The following is a 7,115-nucleotide window of genomic DNA, read 5'->3' on the forward strand; positions in this document are numbered from 1 at the left end:
ATAAAACTGGTAGGAAAAGATCTAGTGCCAGTTCATTTTATTTATCAACAGAGATCAGGAATATACTTGACAGGTCCGGAAATTCGACAACGGGTTTGAGAGGTCGGTAAATGATTTGAGAGATCGGCAAGGCTTTAATGAATATGAGGACTTAGCATTGATTCAATCCTTTGTGAGGAGAGATCGGAAATGTGACCGCCTATCAAAGAGGGATCGGAAACGTGATTAGCTGTTCAAAGAAGAATTTTTATTGATTCTAGGGGTCGGCCAAAATATGGTGTCGACACCTAATTCCGGATTTGGCCAATTTGTTCACTATGCTATGGTCACTTTTTGGGCATGATTCCTAAATGAAAAATGTGTCATTTTGTGTCTAGTTTCATTCTCAATTGACCTCACACCAATTGGGTTGGTAAATTTTCAGTTTTGGTCCTTGAAAGGGACCTTGGTCCTACTGCCAACAAACTGATCACATCCAATCCAAATTTAAACCTAATTCTAACACTTTCAACATACCCCAATTTGTCACATATGACCATTTTTCAGCTCAAACAAGGTTAAAGACACCATTTGACTATTTCTCTAATTTTTGTCTTCCAAACCCTAGGTGCTAAAACCCAAACTCACTTGATTTGTTACATTTAATTAGTTCCAAATATACAAACACCATTTCTCAACTCATTCAAGCTGTCTAACAATTTAATTCAATCAAACACATGAAAATCACTCCTCTACATAGGCTGGCCAAAATTTACATATAGTCCTCCAACAATTGTTTTCTTTTCATTTTAAGTTGAGTTCTAAGTTAATTAGACTAAACATAAATACAAGACTACAAATTCCAAGTTTAGATGACTAACCTCTTTCTTTGGATTTCAAATTTCTCAAATCTTCAATTTCTTCCTTTTCTTTGTCCTCCAATCTTCTTTTCTACTTGAGTTAGCAAGGTTTAATGGAGATTTTGGAGACAAAGTGAGGTTTTGAAAGCTTTGATCAAACTTCCATGGAGTTATTTCAATGGTGAGAATGGGAGAGAGTGGGGTGGCACATTTGGGTGAGGAAGAAGGTAATCTAATTTTCTTTTCTTTTTTACGCATTTTTATGTCTTTAAAATGGTTTTGACTTAGTCAATTTAGGTAGGAAATTTAAAATGAATTTTGAGATCATGATGATGTCATAAGGGTGATGTAATAAACTTTTTCCTTTTTCTTTTTTTTTGTATTTATTTTTCTATTAGTTCTTTAATTTAATTCCCGATTCTGAAATTTTTTCTTGATTTTATTTGTGATTAGGTCGGAGTCGACTCTAGGGTCAATTGACCAAATTGCCCCTCGCTGGTTCGACCCGGTTTACAAATAATTCAATATTTCTTTCGGATCTCTAATCTAATTATTTAACTGGCTTAACAATTCTTTTTCGTGATTTTCTCTTTTCCACTATGTTTGCAATAGTCCTAAGGACTGCGGCGTCACATTTTACGGTTTAAAATTTGAGTTTAAATCGACCTCGTAGTCGTTCCTGAGAAGGTCACCCATCGCTGTGACTCTCGACTCTCTTAACTTTTTATGTTATGTTTTTCTTATTTATACATAACTATTTGACAATTACTAATTATTAGTGTTCAAGGCTTCTCTAGGTGTCTTAAACATAGTTCTAATCCTCTTAATTATCCAGACCAACACTGGTCTCCGGAACAATGTAATTTACTAGGCTATGCAAATAGGGGTGTTACAATTCTACCCCCCTTAAAAGAAATTTTATTCTTGAAATTGTGTCCACTATCTGTCCTCAAATAGTCATACGTGTTGTTTTCTCATGTTTTTCTCACATTTCTGCGTAGTTTCATAATCGAAATAATGGTCCGTAGCACTTTAACCAACGCTATTTACTCATCGATTGCTTACCTTGTGTGCCCAGTTTCTTATGAACTTCTGTCATAAGTTAGATTTAATTCATTTGAATTTTAGTGGCAAGCAAATCTGTGTACTAGTGGATCTACTCTTTCTAGGATCTCGTACGATCCTATGGGTGAGAACTCAATTTTAATCTTTTCTTATCAAATTTCTTGATCATTTGATGCAACCTTTAGTTTAGTTTAGAATATTTTAGTCTTTTCTTGCAGTTATTTTAGCAATTATTTTCCTTTGTAATCTCTTGTGTTTTTTTTTTTCATTTCACAACTTAACTTTAATTATTTTATTCTCAATCTTATCCTCTTCCTTAACTTGACTATCGAGTCCTAATTTTAGCACTTTTTATCATCCCTAATAACTCCGCTATATTTCAATATTACTTTGATTTGGTCCTCAGTGTAACACTCCTATGTTCGGTAGTGCGTTCTACTGTTTTGGTTATCAGTGTCTGTCCGGACAGTTAGGATGCCTAGAACTAAATTTAAATATTAGTGAGGAGACATAAAATAATGAAATATAAAAAAGAAAAATACAAGAAAAACAAAGAAAAAATAATAACAATGAAATGTAACCAAGTTAAACGAGCCAGCACTACAGCGATGGGTGACCGCACGGGGAAGTTACGGCGCAGGCAATAGCCGACCCCAGGATTGTAGGGCACCCTCGGAATTTAGTTTCAAGACAAAATTAAAGACTTATTGAAGTATAAATGTCATTAGAAATATCAAAGAAAAATTAATTAATTAGTACAAAGAAAAATGAGAAATCGAGAAAATGACAAAACTCGGTGTTACCGAAAAATCGGTAATACAACCCGAATAGGGGCATTGTGGTCATTTGACACCCCGAGTTGCCTTTTGACCAATATGTAAATTAAAAATAAATGATATTAAACTTTGAAAATGTCATAAAAAAATTAAAATGAGATACAATATGTAAATAGTAAAAGAATTGAGCTAAATATGCAAATAATGGAACTTAGTATAATTAACCATTAAACTATTGTTAAGTGCTCCACTAATTAAGAAATTTGGATATCTATATAAGCCTTGGGACAGCTGAATCATCATCTTCAACCTTGCTCCATAAACCAGCCGAAACTCTCACCATGGAAACCACCATTGCCGCTCCACATGCAACCTTCATTGGTGCATGATCAAGCAATTAGTTCTTCTAGGTTTCTTCACTAAAGTTGTTCTATACAACTTGGACAACATTTTGGGAGCAAGAAATGAAAGTTTTGGTGGAGTTTTGAAGAAGTCCAAAAGAGCTAAATGTGTATTTTTCAATCTTGCTTCATTAAACTTTGAGTAGATGTTGTAGGGAGTTATTTTGTGAAAGAAAATTTGAAGTTTGATGGAGTAATGGTGGTACACCATTTTGGCAACCATGGAAACTTACTATTTGTTGTTTGTTTTCACTTGTAAATGGTTGTTTAAGATGTTGGTATAGGTGTTTATGTGTATAGAAATAATTTAGACAATGTATATTAAGAGTATGTGTAATGGTGCACTTGGTTTTGGAAGCTTGAAAGCAATTTGAAGGAGATATTTTCCATGAGGTGAATCGGCAACTTTAAAGTGTGGTTAGAAATGTGTTGTTTTATGGTTTGGTTTATTGAATTATGTTGTTTATGGTGGCAGCATGTATATGTGTATAATAGATTGGAATTGGATATGTAAATGGGGTATGTTCATGTGATTAAATTGTGTAAATGGACTTTGGAAAATTCTGGGTTATAATGTGTATGTTGAGAATGGTTACAAGCTGTCCAAAATGACCAAAATGTATTGTTAAGTGTGTTAATGGTATGATACAAATCAGAATTGGCATGAAAGAGTTAGCTTGGTAAGTATAGAATGTGTAATTGGTAAGTGATGAAGAATGTGTAGTAGGGCAGTGTATGTTTTAGCTTAGAACCTTAAGTGTGTGACTCCAATTGGTATGAGACTAATTGGAGGTGAAACTAGGCACAAAATGTGCCAACTTTCATGAAGAAAGATTACCTAAATTCTGCCTAGAAGGTGACTTGAAAAATGACCAAATCCGGATTAGTGACTTGAAGGCCTGAAAATTGACCATTTGAGCAGTAGTTAGTTTTTTTACCATAACTTACTCAAAACATGTCCAAATGACCTGAACTTTTTACCATGAATATTTTAGACATAGACCTACAATTCTTATGAAGACACTAAAGTCCAGAAAATGGCCAGAACCAAGCCAAATAGCTTGCACAAGTTCAAGTACCAAAACTGGCCGAACCAAAAGTGACCTAAAAATGACTTAAGCCTACTATTTTAGTGCATTCTGTCCAGCATTGGTAAATTGACCATATCTTGGTCTATACAACTCAGAATGACCTGAAATTTTACCCCGCATGCAATAAGACATAAACCTACAAGTTTGTAGTTTAGATCAAAACCCGAAAACCGAGGGAACTAGGTCGTCCGGCTAGGTCAAAATAGTACACCGAAATTCGGAAAATGCAATACACTTGGAAATGAAATTAATAACATATACCAACACTAAAGGGGCTATAAAATGTGACATATTGGTAACATTAGAATTGACTCTCTTAGAGTGCATCAAGGGTCAACATTATAGGTTGACTAATGAAATGAATTGAAGGGAATAGTATCAAGAAAATTTAAATATTGGATTTTATTGTTAGAAAAAAATTCATTGAGTACTGAAACACTTTAAATTGTGTGTTTCAGTTGAAAAGGATATTGAGAAGCATAAGGAACACTGTAACACCCCTATTTGTATAGCTTGGTATATTTCACTATTTCGGTGACCGGTATCTGTCCGGAAAATTAAGAGGATTAGAACTATGTGTAACACCACTATTTGTATAGCTTGGTATATTTCACTGCTCCGATGACCAGTGTTGGTCCGGACAATTAAGGGGATTAGGACCACAATTAAGACAACTAGAGAAGCCATAAATACAAATAATTTGTAATTGCCAATTAGTTAAGTATAAATAAGAAAAACAGAACATAAGAAGCTAAACGAGCTGAGAGTCACAGCGATGGGTGACCTTCTCAGGAAGGACTACGAAGTCATTTTAAACTCAAATTTCGAACCGTAAAATGTGACGCTGCGGTCCTTAGGATCATTACGAACACAGTGGAAAAGAGAAAATCATGAAAAAGAACTGTTAAGCCAGTCCAATAATTAGGTCAGGGAGCCGGAAGAAATATTAGAATATTTGCAAACCGAGATGAACCGGCGATGGGCAATTTGGTCAATTGACCCTGAGAGCTGACTCCTGACCTAACTGTTAAATAAAATTAGAGAAAAGAAAATTTCATAGTCAGGAATTAAATTAAAGAACTAATAGAAAAATAAAAAAAAGGAAAAGAAAAGAAAAAGTTAATTACATCACCTTATGACATCAAAATGATGTCAAAATTAATTATTTTAATTCCCACAATTTTTGACCCATTCAGATATATAAAACAAGACTTAAAATACGTAAAAAAAAAAAAAATCACCCTTCTACCTCAAAGAAATCAACAGCCATAGCTTTTCCCAAACCCCACCATTGATCCTCCATGAAAGCTTGAATACAAGCTTTTAAACACCCATTTGACCCTACCTTACCTCAAATTCTCCCATAAAAACTTGATTTAATCACTTGAGAAGAAGATTGTTCATTAAAGAAAGAAGAAAAGAAGAAAGAAAATTGGAGAAAAGGGGAGTTAGAAGTTGCTACACAAAGGTTAGTGATTTAAGTTGCAAATAAGTTTATTACTTGTGTTTATAACTTAGTTAACTTAGAAATATGCTTAAAATAAAATAAAAATATGTGTGAGCGACTAAACTGAATTTCGGTCAGCAGGTGTTGGGAGTATAATTGCATGGTTTGATGGATTTAATTGGGTATATAAACCTTAGTTAGTTGAATGACTATGGTTAAAGGCATAGAATCAACTAAATGCAAGAGTTTGTGTAGTTAGGGTTTTGGACATTAGGGTTTAGAGATAAAAAATGTGAGGAAGTGGTAAATGGTGTCTTTGACCTAATGTGAAGTGAAAAATGGTCATTTGTGACCTAATTAAGTGTGTTAGAAGTGTTGGAATTAAAGCCAAATTCGGAGGGAGGGTGGTCATGCTGCTAGCAGCATGACCAAAACTTCCTTTAAGGGACCAAAAAGGAAATTTTACAAGTCCAATTGGTATGGGACCAATTCGGGTTGAAAATAGACACTAAATGACACAATTTTCATTCAGGAAGCATGCCTAAAAAGTGACCAAAACCTAGTGAACAAATTGACCAAAGTTGAAAAATCACAGTCTGCCTCTATACAAACTGACCAAATGAACAGTGTTTGTTCATTTGGTCATAACTTGAGCTAGGCAGGTCAAAATGACCTGAAATTTTACCAGTGGTTAGATGGGATATAGACCTAAAACTTTCATGAAGAACACCAACCCAAATTATGCCATTAACCCAATCAAATTACTGAGCAAATTTGGATCACTGAATCTGCAGGACTGCAGATTTACCATATGAACAGTAAAGTTTCAATGGCTATAACTCTCTCTAGAAAACTCCGATTTAAGCGATTCTTGAACCGATGGAAACCTAAGACATAGTAGAACATTTCATATGAAGAAAATTAGACCAAATTATGGACTTAACTTGATCAAATTGCTGAACGAAGTTGGATCAATAAATCTGCCAGAACTAAAATCTGTAGCATGAACAGTAACCGTATGTTGGACATAACTTGAGCTACAAAACTCCAATTGGAGTGATTCAAAAAGGAAAATAAACTTAAGACAATAGGGAACATTTTTTATGAAGAAAGTTTTGACAAATTCCAACAAAAAGATGACTAATGGAACAGTGCAACTAGGGACACCAAAACTGAAAATTTGGCAATTTTGCCTAAAAGACCTAAGTTTTGAGAAAATGACCAAAACCAACAAGTTTAGTGACCAAAATGTGGTATGTGGGTGAAGTTGGAATTCCCATACTTATTAAGCCTTAGAAAGTCAACAGTTTGACTTGAATAGTATAGTGAATAGTAACCCAAAACACAAAAATTAAAGAACGTCGAGAGTAACACGTTAGAGTTAGGTAAAAGTGAAGTTAAATTTATTTTTGGATTTATGCTAAGTTATGGTACTGAAATACTATAAAATTGTGTGTTTCAGTTGAAAAGAATACTGGGAAAGAACCCGAGGAACC

The sequence above is a fragment of the Hevea brasiliensis genome, chromosome 1 (assembly GCF_030052815.1).
Source record: "Hevea brasiliensis isolate MT/VB/25A 57/8 chromosome 1, ASM3005281v1, whole genome shotgun sequence".
NCBI lineage: Eukaryota > Viridiplantae > Streptophyta > Magnoliopsida > Malpighiales > Euphorbiaceae > Hevea > Hevea brasiliensis.